At 47.7% G+C, this 17,214-nt stretch overlaps 1 pseudogene; it reads left to right on the top strand.

Annotated features, from left to right (window-relative positions):
• The window catches only part of LOC130610633 (epithelial splicing regulatory protein 2-like), a 44,502-nt pseudogene that overhangs the window by 12,750 nt on the left and 14,538 nt on the right, over positions 1-17,214 (top strand).

Here is a 17,214-nt window from a genome sequence, read left to right as displayed (position 1 = left end):
CTGGGTTCAGCAGTAGCAGTCATGTTTTTCCTTTGTGTTAACTGGTGCAGTGCTGTGTTTTGACTTCTAGCTTGAGAACAGTGTTGGTGAAGCCGATGTTTTAGGTTGTTGCTAAGTGATGTTTACCCTGACCAAGGACTCTGTGAGGCTCATGCTCTGCCAGGGAGGAGGGGAAGCTGTGAGGAAGCAGAGACGGGGCGCCTGACCCGGGCTGGCCGGGGAGGTATTCCATACCACAGCACATCATGCCCGGGGTGGGGGGTAACTGGGAGTTACCCGGAAGGACAGGGGCTTCCGGGTGGAACTCGTTTTCTTGGCTGGTGGTATCGTATTCTCTTCCCTTGTTATTTTCCCTTATCATTGGTGGTAGCAGTAGTGATTTGTGTTATACCTTAGTTACTAAACTGTTCTTATCTCAACCCGTAGGAGTTGCACTCTCTCGATCCTCCTCCCCGTTCCTCCGGGAGCGGGGAAGGGGAGAGCCCCGGTGCGGGGGGGGGGACGGGAGACGGACACGGACCTCGATTGTTGTCAGCTCGGCACCACTCACTGGGAGTGAGTGAACAAGTTACCTGACTGGGTTTAAACCACGACAGTTCTTTTTGGCGCCCAACGTGGGGCACGAGGGGATGAGATAACGACAGATCTGTCCGGATTAATAGTCACTCGTCACAATGCTGATTTATTGGCTCTCAGAGTTGTTTCTCTTGATATCGCAGCTTCAGAATGTTGTAACTTACTCAGAGCCGGTATTTGCTGTGTTAGTGTTTATCAAGTGTGGGGCCTGGGCTAAGGTTTTTATCCCATTGTACTTTATGGTAATGACTTGTAATACAATAGAATCATTGATCATGAAACTTATCTGGCTTATGTTCCCAGTGTGGTCACCACCTTTATACTTTGGGAGGTATATGATGGAGGTGCTTAGCAATTACACATCTTTTTTCTCCTTCTCAGGTGCTCAACCTGTGAAGGAGACATCCTTTTACCCTCCTAGTCGTCCCCCCAGACCATTTACATTTGAGAGTTTTGAATTGTTTGAATGGCCTTTTAATGCTGTTGAGACTTGTTTGCTGATGGTGAAGGGAATCACCATGCTAACACGCATACAGAATGTGTTTTGCCCACTACTGATTTCAAGAGTTAAGCAGATTCAGGTTTGGGTCTTGTCTGGGGTCAAACGACGATGTAGGAGGACCAAGAGATTTTCCCAGAGGCTGGACAGCCATGAGTGGCAGGGTGTGTGGGACAGTATGGGCAAGTATCTAGGTCAGTGGGCCCCTCCAGTATTTTGGAATTTCAACACCGAACAACTGCAAAATCCAGAAGAATTAGTAAAACACTTAAATGAGGTGTGTGGTCATTCTGGCCATACCAGAGATGGACAAATCACGGCAACGTGCTGGGGCTTGGCCTATGCTTACAGGGCCTTGTTCAACACTATCCAGCACCTTCAAAAGGAAAAGAATGTCGGCGGATTTGAGGGCAAAGTGACAGTCGCTACTCAAACTTTGGCTGCAATGAACTGCGCAGCTACCCCAGTGGCAAGTACAGCAGCTGCTCAAACTTCAACTGCAACAGACAGCGCGGTTACCCCAGCTCCAAGCACGGTAGCTACACCACCCCCAGCAACAAGTACAGTCGCTACTCAAACCACAGTGATAATCACTGCAGCCAAACCAGAGGACCAATTCGTACCAATACCAGTTGCCCCTGTACGCAAGAGAACAAGCAAAAAGGAGGCAAACAGGGTGAAGCGAGATGAAGAACCAATGAATTCACCACCCGGTCCAGAATCTGATCAGGAGTCATCATCACATGACGAAGAAGAAGAAGAAGAGGTAACTTCTCGACCTCGGACCTCAACCGAGCTGCGGAATATGCGAAAAGATTTTACCCGTCAACCAGGGGAGCACATCATCACCTGGTTACTCTGATGCTGGAACAATGGGGCCGATGGTCACGAACTAGAAGGTACAGAAGCCAAGCAGCTGGGATCACTTGCTAGAGAAGGGGGAATTGACAAAGCAATTGCAAGAGAGAAAAAGTCCCTCAGCCTTTGGAGGAGGCTCTTGGCAGCTGTGAAAGAAAGATTTCCGTACAAGGACGATGTTACGAGTCGTTCGGCCAAGTGGACTACTATAGACAAAGGCATCCAGTCTCTGAGGGAATCAGCCATCGTAGAGATGATCTATCACATCAAGCCGAATAACGGGGATACACCTATAGATCCAGATGAAGTTGAATGTACACGACCCATGTGGCGAAAACTTACACGGAATGCACCGTCATCATATGCCCATTCATTGGCAACAGTGACCTGGAATGACATAGTACCACTAACAGTGGATGAAATGGTTCATAAACTCCGAGAGTTCGAAGACAATCTCACCTCTTCCATCATCTCAGCTGTGAAAAAACTGTCCCAGGACCTCAAACAATTGAGGGACGATCTATCTGATTTATCCAGCTCCTCACGTGTACCAACACACGTCTCAGCTATTAACAAAAGGCGTCCTATTGTTCAAGAGAGGAGATACAGTAGGAATACGCCACGGGGTACCCTATGGTTTTACCTGCTGGATCACGGAGAAGACATGACAAAGTGGGATGGAAAACCTACTTCAGCTTTGGAGGAACGGGTGAGTGAACTGAAGAGGGGAGCAAGGGCCAAGACTGATCATCCCATGAGAGCTACGGCTTCAGTCTCTGGTGAGCAGTTTCCCAGATGGAGTGGAAGAGCTGATTTTACTCCAGCTCCTGTGATAATGAAGAATAATCCCTTTCAACACGACTTAAGTGTCCAATGCTGTGACGACCATTAGAGGGGCCCTGCCTCCAGCCAGGTGGAGGTAGGACAATCGGATTTACTGGACTGTGTGGATCAGATGGCCTGGCACATCAGTCCCACAGAAGTATAAGGCTCTAGTAGATACCGGTGCACAGTGTACCCTGATGCCATCAAGCTGTCAAGGGGTGGAACCCATCTATATTACTGGAGTAACAGGAGGATCCCAAGAGTTGACTGTGCTGGAGGCTGAAATCAGCCTGACTGGGAGGGAATGGCAAAAGCACCCTATTGTGACTGGTCCAGAGGCTCCATGCATTCTCGGCATAGACTACCTCAAGAGAGGGTACTTCAAAGACCCAAAAGGGTACCGGTGGGCTTTTGGTATTGCTGCTTTGGAGACTGAGGAAATTGAGCAGCTGTCCACCTTGCCTGGTCTCTCAGAAGATCCCTCTGCTGTGGGGTTGCTGAAAGTTGAAGAACAACAAGTGCCAATTGCGACCACAACAGTGCACCGGCGGCAATATCGCACCAACCGAGACTCCCTGATTCCCATCCATCAGTTGATCCGTAGACTGGAGAGTCAGGGGGTGATCAGCAGGACCCGCTCACCCTTCAATAGCCCCATATGGCCAGTGCGAAAGTCTAATGGAGAATGGAGACTAACAGTAGACTATCGTGGCCTGAATGAAGTCACACCACCATTGAGTGCTGCCGTACCGGACATGCTAGAACTTCAGTATGAACTAGAGTCAAAGGCAGCCAAGTGGTATGCCACGATTGATATTGCCAAAGAATTTTTCTCAATTCCTTTGGCAGCAGAGTGCAGGCCACAGTTTGCTTTTACTTGGAGGGGTGTCCAGTTCACTTGGAACCGACTGCCCCAGGGGTGGAAACACAGCCCCACCATTTGCAATGGACTGATCCAGACTGCACTGGAACAGGGGCAAGCACCAGAACACCTGCAATACATTGATGACATTATTGTGTGGGGCGATACAGCAGAAGAAGTCTTTGAGAAAGGGAGGAAAATAATCCAAATCCTGCTGAAAGCCGGTTTTGCCATAAAACGGAGTAAGGTCAAGGGACTTGCACAGGAGATTCAATTTTTGGGAATAAAATGGCAAGATGGACGTAGACAGATCCCCACAGATGTGATCAACAAGATAACAGCAATGTCTCCACCAACTAATAAGAAAGAAACGCAAGCTTTCTTGGGTGCAGTGGGGTTCTGGAGAATGCACATCCCAAATTACAGTTCGATTGTAAGCCCTCTCTATCATGTGACCCAGAAGAAGAATGATTTTAAATGGGGCCCTGAGCAGCAACAAGCCTTTGAGCAAATTAAACGAGAGATAGTTCATGCAGTAGCCCTTGGACCAGTCCGGACCGGACCAGATGTAAAAAATGTACTGTACACTGCAGCTGGGGAGAACGGTCCTACCTGGAGCCTCTGGCAGAAAGCTCCAGGGGAGACTCGAGGTCGACCCCTCGGCTTTTGGAGTCGGGGATATAAAGGATCTGAGGCCAGCTATACCCCAACTGAGAAAGAGATACTGGCAGCCTATGAAGGGGTTCGAGCTGCTTTGGAAGTGATTGGCACTGAAGCACAGCTCCTCCTGGCACCCCGGCTGCCCGTGCTGGGCTGGATGTTCAAAGGCAGGGTCTCCTCTACACATCATGCAACTGATGCTACATGGAGTAAATGGGCTGCACTAATTACACAACGAACTCGAATAGGAAATCCCAGTCGTCCAGGCATTCTAGAAGTCATCATGGACTGGCCAGAGGGCAAAGATTTCGGAATGTCACCAGAGGAGGAGGTGGTGCGTGCTGAAGAGGCCCCACCATATAATAAACTGTCAGAAAGTGAAAAGCAGTATGCCTTGTTTACTGATGGCTCTTGCCGTATTGTGGGAAAGCATCAGAGATGGAAGGCAGCTGTATGGAGTCCTGGACGACAAGTTGCAGAAACTGCTGACGGAGAGGGTGAATCGAGTCAATTTGCCGAGGTGAAAGCCATCCAGCTGGCCCTGGACATTGCTGAACGAGAAAAGTGGCCAGTACTTTATCTCTATACTGACTCATGGATGGTGGCAAATGCCCTGTGGGGGTGGTTGAAGCAATGGAAGCAGAGCAACTGGCAACGCAGAGGTAAACCCATCTGGGCTGCTGCACTGTGGAAAGATATTGCTGCCAGGGTGCAGAACCTGGTGGTGAAGGTACGTCATGTAGATGCCCATGTACCCAAGAGTCGGGCCACTGAGGAACACCAGAACAACCAACAAGTGGATAAAGCGGCTAAGATTGAAGTGGCTCAGATGGACTTAGATTGGCAACATAAAGGTGAATTATTTTTGGCCCGGTGGGCCCATGACACTTCAGGCCATCAGGGCAGAGATGCAACATATAGATGGGCCCGTGATCGAGGGGTGGACTTAACAATGGACACTATTGCCCAGGTTATTCATGAGTGTGAAACATGTGCTGCAATTAAACAAGCCAAGCGGTTAAAGCCTCTTTGGTATGGAGGACGATGGTTGAAGTATAAATATGGGGAGGCCTGGCAGATTGACTATATCACACTGCCACCAACCCGCCAAGGCAAGCGCCATGTGCTTACAATGGTGGAAGCAACCACCGGGTGGCTGGAAACATACGCTGTGCCCCATGCCACTGCCCGGAACACCATCCTGGGCCTTGAGAAACAGAGAGAATTGAGTCAGACAATGGGACTCATTTCCGGAATAACCTTATAGAGATTTGGGCCAAAGAGCATGGCATTGAGTGGGTATATCACATCCCCTACCATGCACCAGCCTCTGGGAAAATCGAACGGTACAATGGGCTGTTAAAAACTACACTGAGAGCGATGGGTGGAGGAACTTTCAAGCATTGGGATACACACTTACCAAAGGCCACCTGGTTGGTCAACACCAGAGGATCTGCCAACAGGGCCGGCCCAGCCCAGTCAGAACTTTTACATATTGTAGAGGGGGACAAAGTTCCCGTGGTGCATATGAAGAATTTGCTGGGGAAGACAGTCTGGGTTATTCCTGCTTCAGGTAAAGGCAAACCCACTCGTGGGATTGCTTTTGCTCAGGGACCTGGATATACTTGGAGGGTAATACGGGAAGATGGGGAAGTCCGATGTATACCTCAAGGGGATTTGATTTTAGGGGAAAACAGCCAGTGAACTCAATTGTATGCTGTTGCCTGCTGTGTAATGCTTTTATAGCCCATCATCTAGATGTCTCCAGGTCACCAGCGACTGGCCCTGACTTCCCTCCAGCCATCATCCCAACAGAGAATGAACTTGGAACATCATGGACCGAATGGACTCGGCAGCATTATAGGGATTGGTCCATGCACTAAGAAAATGATTTTTTCCTCTTGGTCTGTATGTATATGGATGTATATATGTGGGAGAGCGATGGTGTATTGAAAATGTGGGATCTGAGCACGACGTGAATGGTATGGAATAAGGGGTGGATAATGTCCTGGGTTCAGCAGTAGCAGTCATGTTTTTCCTTTGTGTTAACTGGTGCAGTGCTGTGTTTTGACTTGTAGCTTGAGAACAGTGTTGGTGAAGCCGATGTTTTCGGTTGTTGCTAAGTGATGTTTACCCTGACCAAGGACTCTGTGAGGCTCATGCTCTGCCAGGGAGGAGGGGAAGCTGTGAGGAAGCAGAGACGGGGCGCCTGACCTGGGCTGGCCGGGGAGGTATTCCATACCACAGCACATCATGCCCGGGGTGGGGGGGTAACTGGGAGTTACCCGGAAGGACAGGGGCTTCCGGGTGGAACTCGTTTTCTTGGCTGGTGGTATCGTATTCTCTTCCCTTGTTATTTTCCCTTATTGTTTTAGCTGATAGTAGCGGTGGTGATTTGTTGCTGGACTGTTCTTGTCTCAACCCGTAGGAGTTGCACTCTCTCGATCCTCCTCCCTGTTCCTCCGGGAGTGGGGAAGGGGAGAGCCCCGGTGCGGGGGGGGGGGGGGGGGGGGGGACGGACACGGACCTCGATTGTTGTCAGCTCGGCACCGCTCACTGGGAGTGAGTGAACAAGTTACCTGACTGGGTTTAAACCACGACACCCCCTCAGCTTCCTCCACATTCTCCTCCCAGGTCCAGTTTCTGGCTACCTGTGGGGGCCACCCCCTGCCTTGCTTGCACAGTCCTCCAGAACTCTATGGTTCTGCTCTTAGAGTCATTCTGCAACAATTCCCCCCTTTTTCTTTGTGCAAGCAAGGCATTATGGGTTATTCTGTTCACCTGTTTTATCACACAACTATAAGCAAGTCTAATAGCTACGATGATTAACCTAACAATGATACATAAGTGCAATACTTCAAACAGCAGTATTTGACTCAACCTGTAATGCCCCATGAAGACAACCATCTAGTTATTCTTAGGATATTGCTCATTTACTATTGCTGGGTAAGCTGAGCCAGGGTTCTCAGCTGTGCGTGCATCGAATTAGCATAATCAGAGAGACTCATACAACACATTCCATCAAACTCTTCACATCCATGTCCCTGTTCCAACAACAAAAGGTTCTGCAGTGTTGCATGTCTTACAGAGTCAACATTAAAACAAATCAGGAATTGCCTTCGATGTAGAATTGTCTGCTTAGCAACTCAGCAACCCAGTCTGCTCAGTTGAGCTGAAGCACTTACAGTGATTTGGCATATTATGATTGGATACATGTTTTGAAGACCCTTGGTGACTAACATATAATTGGTTAAACACAGGTGTGAGAACTCAACCTTGAAAGCTTGCCAACAGTCCACAGTTCTCATTAACTTGGTGAATTCCAGCCTCTTATCTTGCTTGCTTAAGCTTCTTCAAGCCTCTCATGGCCTTGCTGTATCTTTCAGGACTATTCAAAGTTTATGTACCAATTATGCATTCTCCTGTGAGAACACTGTCTCCACATCTCCCCCCTTTTGTTTTATATATGGTTTGGGTGATCCTACTTGAGCAGGGGATCTGGGCTAGATTATATCTCCAACATATGCCAACTAGAGGCTGCTGGATCTGCCCCTTTTTTCTGCTGTATGGCTCTCTGATAACAGGCTGTATAGCTCTCTGTTCCTTCACATCAAGGTCTGGCATGGCATGTGTCCCCACGGCTCCACGCCTGCTGGGTTGCAGCCAGCAGCAGAGCTAAAGGTTCTTCTTAGTGGCAAACACAGAAGCCAACCCAGTCTTGCCCTTGATTGTGGTAGCAGGCATTTGGTCAGCCTCAGTCCTTGCACCTTGTTGTCAATGCAGAGTTTCACCTGCTTCATCCAGTGACAAGTCACTACTACAGCAAGGCACACACAAATTTACATTAGCAGAGTAACTATTACAGGGTGCAGCAGCAGTTGAAGATGCTGATGACAGTGAGGGACCAGCCAAAGAAATTTCTTACCAGTGGAATTCTCCCCCCCTCTTAATTTGTTCCTTCACCTGCTTTATAACACTACCATTGTATTAAAATTTTTCTAGCTTTTGCCTTATATTTTTCTAGCAGCTACTGCAAATTTCCATACTCTAACATCTCTTTTACAAGTGACAAATCTATACAATACAAGGTGCAGTTTCTTATTAGTAACTAGCTAGTAAATACAGGTGGTTTTATACACAAAATCACAACCTCTAATAATAGCTACTTTACAAGCACACATATTCAGGATGTTACTTTTCAGTTGCCCCCAAGTGATGTTTTGCAGTCATTTGTTTTTCTCTTCCTCTATCTCATTCTGCTTGGGGTAATCACGGTCAGCTCCTGTAGCTGAGGCATCAGGTTTATCCATTCATCTGTCCAGCTCATGGGAAGGCTTGACAAACTTTGCAGGCAGTCACCATGGACCTGTAGGCAGGAGGACACAAATATACCCCCTCCCCCAGGTTATCAGTTCTTCAGAAATAGACAGGTTAAAGTTAAATGTAACATCATTACTCTCTCCCCTCTTCTTTTTTTTTTTTTGTCCCTGCCAAAGCTATCATTATTCCCACTACAGTCCCACGTACAGAACGTGGCACAAGGACCCTGTGGAGACTAACAGCAAACCAGCTCCGAGAAGCATCATTGCAGTGCAAGGTGGCAGGCGTCCCCGCAGAGGCTCTGCCTCCCCCACATAGTATGAGGCTTGGGCTTTTATACTGACCCAAATGCACACTCATTCTGACACAGGTGGCCAGCCTGTGCTGGAAGAAGTGGCCAGCAGTATCTACAAAGGTCTCCAAGGGTTGATAGAAACCTGGACATACTTATATTTACCAACTTCTAGTACATGAGTATCACAGAGAAACTGTATGGGCTCCCCCTGTCAATTGCAAGAAAAAATCATATACAGCTTGAGTATAAGATGATTTTAACGCATACGTGGTCACTGTTTGTCAGGCCTCCTTAACTATTTTGAGATCAAGAGCTTCCCACTCTTTAGCCCCCTGCTGTGTAGTAAACACAGGATATGCAGAGATGCCCATTGCAGAAAATTCACCAGTAACGATTCACATCTTTGGTTACCCATTGTTACAACTGAGCGTCTCCAGGGCCAGTAAGTCTGAGCAGACCCACCCGGGAGACAAAGAGTCGGGGTCTGGAAGCAGAGGATATAAATCTGGCTCGGATTCAGGGGATTCGGGGGCTGATCCTGCGCCGAACTCGGGGTCTCCGTTGCTCGCAGCTGTTTCGTTCTTATCAGATGTCTCTCGTTCGGTATGTAGCCATCTGCAGACCTGGCTCCTCCCTGACTGAGTTAAAAATTTTTTCACTCTAGGGCGTAGTGGGTTGGAGAGGCTCGCGGTTCCTTTAAATCTCCCGCTCGCGCATGATCCCTATTTTCTACTGCGTGCTTCAAAGTGGCGCCGCAATCGATCCGGCGCCGAGGCACCGCCCTCTTTCTTTCGGATTCCTCGACATTTATCTTACGTATCCCTTCTAATATACTTTCTCTGTCCTTTTCAAAGTCCCTACTTTCGGAACTGGGGTGGTGGGGGAGCAGGGGGTTACACCTCCTCCGCGGCACCTTCTGATGGAGGGGGAGAAAAGGAAGGGGGGGGGCGGGGGGGTGTGGGAAACCCTGTGCTCCCGCGAGTTGGGGGAAACGAGTTGTAATCTTCCCCCGGTTTCAACCGACCGGGGACGTCTGTTCCTAGTTTCTCCGTTGCTACCGCGGCAGTTTTCTTTTCTGCCTTGTATCTTTTTATACAGTTTATTACTTCTCTCCGTGGTTTACCGAGTTTCTTTGCCTTTTTATAATCATTAAGCACTGAGTCAAATAGTTCATCACCAAACTTTCGCCACTCACTCTCCTCAAATATTGTATTAGGATCTGCAAAAAAAATCCCTTAGCCTTCCTTAAAGCCAGTAGACCTGCTAGGTGCTTTAGAGTCTCAGGCTCAATTCCCTGCTTTTATAAGAAGCACTGTAATAAGTCCAGGGCTACCTCTCGGTCCATTTTCATGGCCAGCCTTTTCCGGATCGTCTTCTTCTGGGTCGTCCTGTAACCTCGGTCTCCGGATCGGCCTCCCGACGCAGCAGTGTCTGGTTCGCCCCAGCGGCGGATTCCTTTCGGTTAGTCCAAGCACCCAGATCCGTCACGTCACCGCAGCAGCATTGCCCGCGCTTCCCGGCCGCTGCCGCCGGCGCCGCTCACTCGCCGTTCCGGGTCCCCGTCGACCGGGGCCCTGTATCCTGGGTCCCCGCTAGTCGGGGCCCTGTATCCGGGTCCCCGTCGGCAGGGGCCCTGTATCCCGGGTCCCCGCTAGTCAGGGCCCTGTATCCGGGTCCCCGTCGGCCGGGGCCCTGTATCCGGGTCCCCGCTAGTCGGGGCCCTGTAATCCGGGTCCCCAGCAACCAGGGCCCTGTAGTCCGCGTCCCTGTTCGGGCGCCATTTGTATGCGGCGAGGAGAAGCAGACAGGCCAACCCAATATGGGTGATAAGCAACTTCTAGTTTATTTGTGACGCAGTTCACACATATATAGGAGTGGTATTCAGCCACTCCTTATTGGCACAACAGTATTGGTTAGCCTCCCACAGCTTCCTCCACATTCTCCTCCCAGGTCCGGTCTCTGCCTACCTGTGGGGGCCACCCCCTGCCTTGCTTGCACAGTCCTCCAGAACTCTATGGTTCTGCTCTAAGAGTCATTCTGCAACACTGAGCAAGTGGGTGCTCTTCGAAATTATTGAACAAGTGTGCAAGCTCAATGTTGGATATAGAACTAGCAGACCAAAGTCTAGTATACAATTTGCCTTACTTATGTGATAAACATAGCCTAATTTAAAAGCAGTGGTTTAGTGTCTAGGGTTAGGGTCTGAGCTTGGGGAGGGAGAAAGCACAGAGGCCTGGGGTGAGTAGGGCTGCCTAAAGCTTTCAGTCCTGGCCACATTTTGGTGGGAGCCCTACATATAGGGGTCAGTGTTTGACCTTCAAGACTCAAGTGTTAAAGCCTACTGAGACCAAACTTCTAGTACAAAAGGCTGTGACCTAGGTGTGGTAAGGAGAGGGACAGATGCCTCTGTCAGACAATTTCAAGGGCTAATTATTTTGGTTACAGAGAGGAACATTTTTTCCATTAAGACTGCATTACATGGTAACCTAAAGGAAACCTGCATTCTCCAAATCATTTAGTACTGATAGCAAATGTTCTATGTGCTATAGGTAGCTACAGTCACTTTGTACTGATTCAGAGCTTTGTAAGTGAGCAAACACATAGTGTCCTGGGTTTGGCTGTAATAGTTATTTTTCTCCTTCCTAGTAGCTGGTGCAATGCTGTTTTTTTGACTTCAGCCTGAGAAGTCTGCTGATAACACACTGATGTTTTTACTTGTTGCTATGTAATGCTTACTCCAATCAAGGATGTTTTCAGTCTCATGCTCTGCCAGTGAGGAGGGGCACAAGAAGCCAGGAGGAAGCAGAGGCACCTCACCCAAAGTAGCCAAAGGGGTATTCCATACCACAGCATGTCATGCCCAGTATATAAACTGGGGGTAGTTATCTGGAAGGTCTAGATCCCTGCTCAGGTCGGGCTGGGTGTTGGTTGGTGGGTGGTGAGCAATTGTATTATGCATCACTTGTTTTTATTGTTCCTTTTTCCTTTACCTTTTTAGTTTTATATTCTCTCCCCTTGTTATTTCCCTTATTATTATTGGTGGTAGCAGTAGTGGTTTTGTATTACACCTTAGTTACTGGACTGTTCTTATCTCAACCCATGGGAGGTACATTCTTTTGATTCTCCTCCCCATCCTTCCAGAAGAAGGTGGGGGGGGGGGGTGGGGGGTGGTGAGCGAGCAGCTGCTTGATTCTGAGTTACTGTCTGGGCTTAAACCATGACAGGTTTTTTTGGTGTCTAATGTGTAGCACGAAGGGTTGAGATAACAAAAGATCTGACCAGAGTGTGTCTGACCTTATTGGTGATAATCATTCATTATTTCGGATTAAAGGTCACTTGTCACAGTGCTGATTTGTTTGCTTTTGGAGATGTTGCACACCATCCCAGAGTATCAGCATGTTGTACTTTACTTGCAGCCAGTATTTGCTTTTTTAACTTTTGTTGGCTTTGGGGCCTGGGCTAAGGTTCTCGTTTCGCTGTACTTCCTGGTAATGACCTGTAAGGCAATAGATGCATTGCTCATGAAACTGGGCTGGTATGTGTTCTCAGTGTGGTCATCACCTCTATACTTTTTGTTCTTGGGGGCTCAACCTATAGAGGAGATATTCCCTCACACTCTCTGTTCCCCCACCAGGCTGTTTGCAGTAGGAGTAGATTCTGGAAAAGGTAAAGATCTTGAATATCCCTTCAATGCCCTTGAAAGCACCCTGCTCCTTTTGCTGAGAACCAGCTTGTTGCTGCATATGCTCTCTATGTTTTACTTATGTTGTGACCACCCTGAGAACACCATCTTGTCCAGTCTCCGAAACTAAGCAGGGTTGGGCTCAGGTCTTGTCTAAGGTTAAATGACTATTTAAGAATACTACCCAAGAGATCTTCCCTGAGGCTGGACAGTCATGAGTGGCAGGGTGTGTGGGATCATATTGGTAAACTACAAGGCCAGCTGGACCCTCCAGTGCTTTGGAGTTTTACTCCTGAACAAATGCGGAATCTGGAAGAATTATCAGAACACTTAAACAATGTGTGCTGTCATGCTGGCAATACCAGAGAGGGGCAACTCGCTGCTACGTGCTGGTGCTTGGCCTACGCCTATATAGCCCTGTACTGTAAGGCGCAGGAAAAAGATGTGTCTGGATCTGATGGCAAAGCAACAGGCAGCGCAGCTACTAAAACCCCAAGCACAGCAGCTATCCTAACTCCAGCAACAAACACAGCAGCCACTCAAACCCTGACAACAGACACTGCAGCCACTCCAGTGAAAGACACTGCAGCTCAACCAAAGGGTCAGACCATGCCAGTATCAATCACTCCTATAAGCAAGAAGAAAAGCAAATGAAAGGCATGAAAATCTTGTGCAGTGAAGGAAGGTGAAGACTTGGTGCACAAACTAGAGGGAGTGAAATCTGAACAAGAGGAGCTAGTACAAGACAAAGAGGAAGAGGTAACTTTGCAATCTCTGATGTTGACTGAGCTGTAGAAAATGTGAAAAGATTTCAGCTGTCTTCCAGGTGAGCACATGGTCACCTGGTTGCTCTGATGATGGGACAGTGGGGCTGAAAGTCATGAACTTAGAAGGTAGTCAAGCCAAGCAGCTGGGATCACTTGCTAGGGAAGGGGATGATTCACAAAGTGATTGCAAAAGAGAAATGAGTCCTCAGCCTCTGGAGGTGGCTTCTGGCAGCTGTAAAGGAAGAGCATCCCTACAAGGATGATGTTGTGTGTTGCCCAAGCAATTGGACCATGATGAAGAATGGCCTCCAGTCCCTGAAGGAATCAGCCATTCTAGAGATGATGTATCGCAGGCCAGATGCCAGAATGCTCTGCAGATCCAGATAAAGTCGAATGTACACGACCCATGTGGCGGAAGCTTACACGGAGTGCACCATCATCATATGCCCACTCATTGGCATCAACGACCTGGAGTGAGGCAGCGGCACCAAAACTGGATGAAGTGAGTCATCAGCTCTGGGAGATGGAAGAGTAGCTCACCCCTTCAATCATTTCAGCTTTGGAAAAACTGTCCAAGGAGGTCAAGCAACTGAGAGATGATTTATCCAGCTCCCCACATGTACCAACCCACGTTTTGACTATTAAAAGAAGGTGCCCTGTTGCCTGAGAAGGAAGATGGAGGAGGCACATGCCATGGATCACCCTATGGTTTTACCTGCAGGATCATGGAAAAAACATGAGGAAGTGGGATGGAAAATCCACCTCGGATCTGGAGGAATGGGTGCATGAACTGAAAAGGAAAAAAACTGTCAATGATGATTCTCCCAAGGAGGTTGCTGCTCCAGTCTTTGGTGAGCAGCTTCCAAGACGGGGTGGAAGAGCTGATTTCACTTCAACTCCTATGGTAAGGAATACTAATCCCTTTATACAAGAAGTAAATGGAGAAAAATGGATAGTACTGATTTATATACTGATTCATGGATAGTAACAAATGCTTTGTGTGGGTGGTTACAGCAATGGAATCAGAGCAACTGGAAACACAGAGGTAAACCCATCTGGGCTGCTGCATTGTGGCATGATATTAGTGCTGGAGTGCAGAACCTGGTGGTGAAGGTACACCATGTAGACGCTCACGTACCCAAGAGTTGGGCCACTGAGGAACACCAGAACAACCAACAAATGGATAAAGCTGCTAAGATTGGCAACATAAAGGTGAATTGTTTTTGGCCCGGTGGGCCCATGACACTTCAGGCCTTCAGGGCAGAGATGCAACATACAGATGGGCTCTGACACTTTTATAACCCGTTAGTTAGGTGCCCATCTTCACCACTCTGGGCTTTGAAAATAAGGCATGTGTTGTCATGATCATTAGCAGAGAATGAAGTTATTGGAAAAGCCAGCAGCAGCAGAACTGTCCTCCATGAAACTGTTCACCATCAACTGACCCTGACTTTCCTCCAGTCATCACCCCAACTAAGAATGATGAAACCAGATGAGCTCAGCAGTAACCAGAGGAGTTCGGCAGTGTCATCAGCAGGCAACAATCCAGCACTACACATGGTCTTTCCTGCCCTGCAAGACTGTTACGAGAGATGGAGCCTGACATCATGGACAGAATGGATTCAGCAAGCTTTATAGGGATGGTCCATGGACTAAGGAATGATACCTCTGTGTGTGTGTGTGCATCCTGGGTTCAGCAGTAGCAGTCATTTTTCTCCTTCCTAGTAGATGGTGCAGTGCTGTGGTTTTGACTTTCAGCCTGGGAACAGCGCTGATAACACCGATGTTCTTAGTTACTGCTCAAATGTTTAGTCTGGCCAAGGACTTTCTGAGTCTCATGTTCTGCCAGGGAGGAGGGGAGGCCCAGAGGAAGCAAAGACAGGACACTTGACCCAAACCAGCCAAAGAGCTATTCCATACCACAGCACGTCATGCCCAGGAGAGTAAACTGAGAGTTACCTGGAAGGGCGAATTCTCTGCTGGGTCGGGCTGAGTATCGGCTGGCGGGTGGTATTGTATCCTCTTCCCTTGTTATTACCCTTATCATTATTATTATTGGTGGTAGCAGTAATGATTTGTGTTATACCTTTGTTACTAAACTGTTTTTATCTCAACCTGTGGGAGTTACATTCTTTCAATTCTCCTTCCCATCCCTCTGGGAGTAGTGGGGAGAAAAGGGGGGCGGGGCGGGGGGGGAGTAGACTGCATGATTCTGATTTACTGCCTGGGCTTAAAACACGACAGTGGATAACAGCACTTACGCAGATAGTGGATCTGCCCTGTTGGTACTTCTCTGAAGCCCTGACTCAAAAGAAAACCGTTTGTGGGTCTCAAACCACTGTTCAAGTGATATGTATGGGGAAAAATACTCTTTTTGCATGTTTGTCTCTCAGAATTCCATGAGTTGTTGTCGTGGTTTAAGCCCAGCCATAAATCAGACCACGCAGTCTCTGTCTCACTGTCCCCCCTTCTTCCTCCCCCCGCTCTCAGAGGGATGGGGAGGAGAATTGAACGAATGTAATTCCCACAGGTTGAGATAAGAACAGTCCAGTCCAAGGTATAACACAAACCACTACTGCTGTCACCAATAATAATAATGATTAGGGAAATAACAAGGGAATAGAACACAACCGCGCATCACCCGCCGACTGATATCCAGCCCAACCAAGCAGTGATATAGCTCTTCTGGGTAACTGTCCCCAGTTCTGCATCTTGGGAATGACGTGCTGTGGTATGGAATACTTCTTTGGTTAGTTTGGGTCAGGTGTCCTGTCTCTGCTTCCTCCCAGCTTCCCCTCCTCCCTGGCAGATCATGAGACTCACAAAGTCCTTGGTCAGAGTAAACATGACTTAGCAACAACTAAAAACATCAGTGTTATCAGCACTGTTCTCAGGCTGAAGTCAAAACCACAGCACTGCACCAGCTACTAAGAAGGAGAAAAATGACTGCTACTGCTGAACCCAGGACACACACACAGAGGCAAGTATTATTTCTAATATCCCTAATATTCCTAATAGCCCTAATAATCAGTGGTTTGGGCATGATTTTAGTCTCTGTATTACTAATTGATGTTGGTATTCTGGGAACCCGATCGGAGATGCTGAGATCGAAGGGTAATTTTTGTCTTTGTATGTCCTTGTCTGAAAGGAACAGGTTTTAAGTTTTAGTTCTTGCTTTATTCTCTTATTTTTTCTTCTGTCAGTCTTGATGGACTTTGTATATTGTATGCATGCGCATGTTGCTATTGAAGTGAAAGCACCTTTTATACCAGACCTGCCTCTTAAGAGATACACTTTGCTTATGTGCTTCAACAAGTTGGTCTCAACATCAGTACATGCTTCTAATAACACATAATGTAAAAATCTGTAGATCAGCATTTTAATTTTTATGTAATTGTATCAAACCTCTTGTTCACTGGTTCAGCGGTTTGTTTTCTTGTAGTTCTGCTTTCTTATTGTTGAGAATTCCATGTTTAATGTATTTTGCATTAAACAATCTTGGAAAAACCTGTGAGGAATTTTAGTAGTAAATCTCAGAGGTGTTTAATTTTCCCATCACCTTTCTGTATAGTGTTGTAGTGTACTGTAATCTTCAAAAGAGCTAATATTGGTGCTCTGATTAAGTTAGTAATTCATGTTAAACTGCTTTGTAGTTGTACTGTAATGCATCAGGGCTATTGATTTGACTCCAGTCATATACTGGATACATAGATAAAGGATACTTAACAACAAACCCCAAACCCACCAAAACCAGCACAGCAACAAACCCCACCATGCAATTGAGATAGGAGAGTGGGATTGACAAGGTGTTACCCTGACAGGTGCTAAAACACCTGGGACTCAGCAGATGCTAGTTTCTGGGCATTATGT

This window comes from Pezoporus wallicus, unplaced genomic scaffold (assembly GCF_028554395.1).
Source record: "Pezoporus wallicus isolate ANWC-B61680 ecotype Strahan unplaced genomic scaffold, APGP_CSIRO_Pwel_v1 contig_8475, whole genome shotgun sequence".
Classification (NCBI taxonomy): Eukaryota; Metazoa; Chordata; class Aves; order Psittaciformes; family Psittacidae; genus Pezoporus; species Pezoporus wallicus.
The sequence above is the reverse complement of the archived record's forward strand: the minus strand, read 5'-3'. Positions and strand labels throughout refer to the sequence as shown.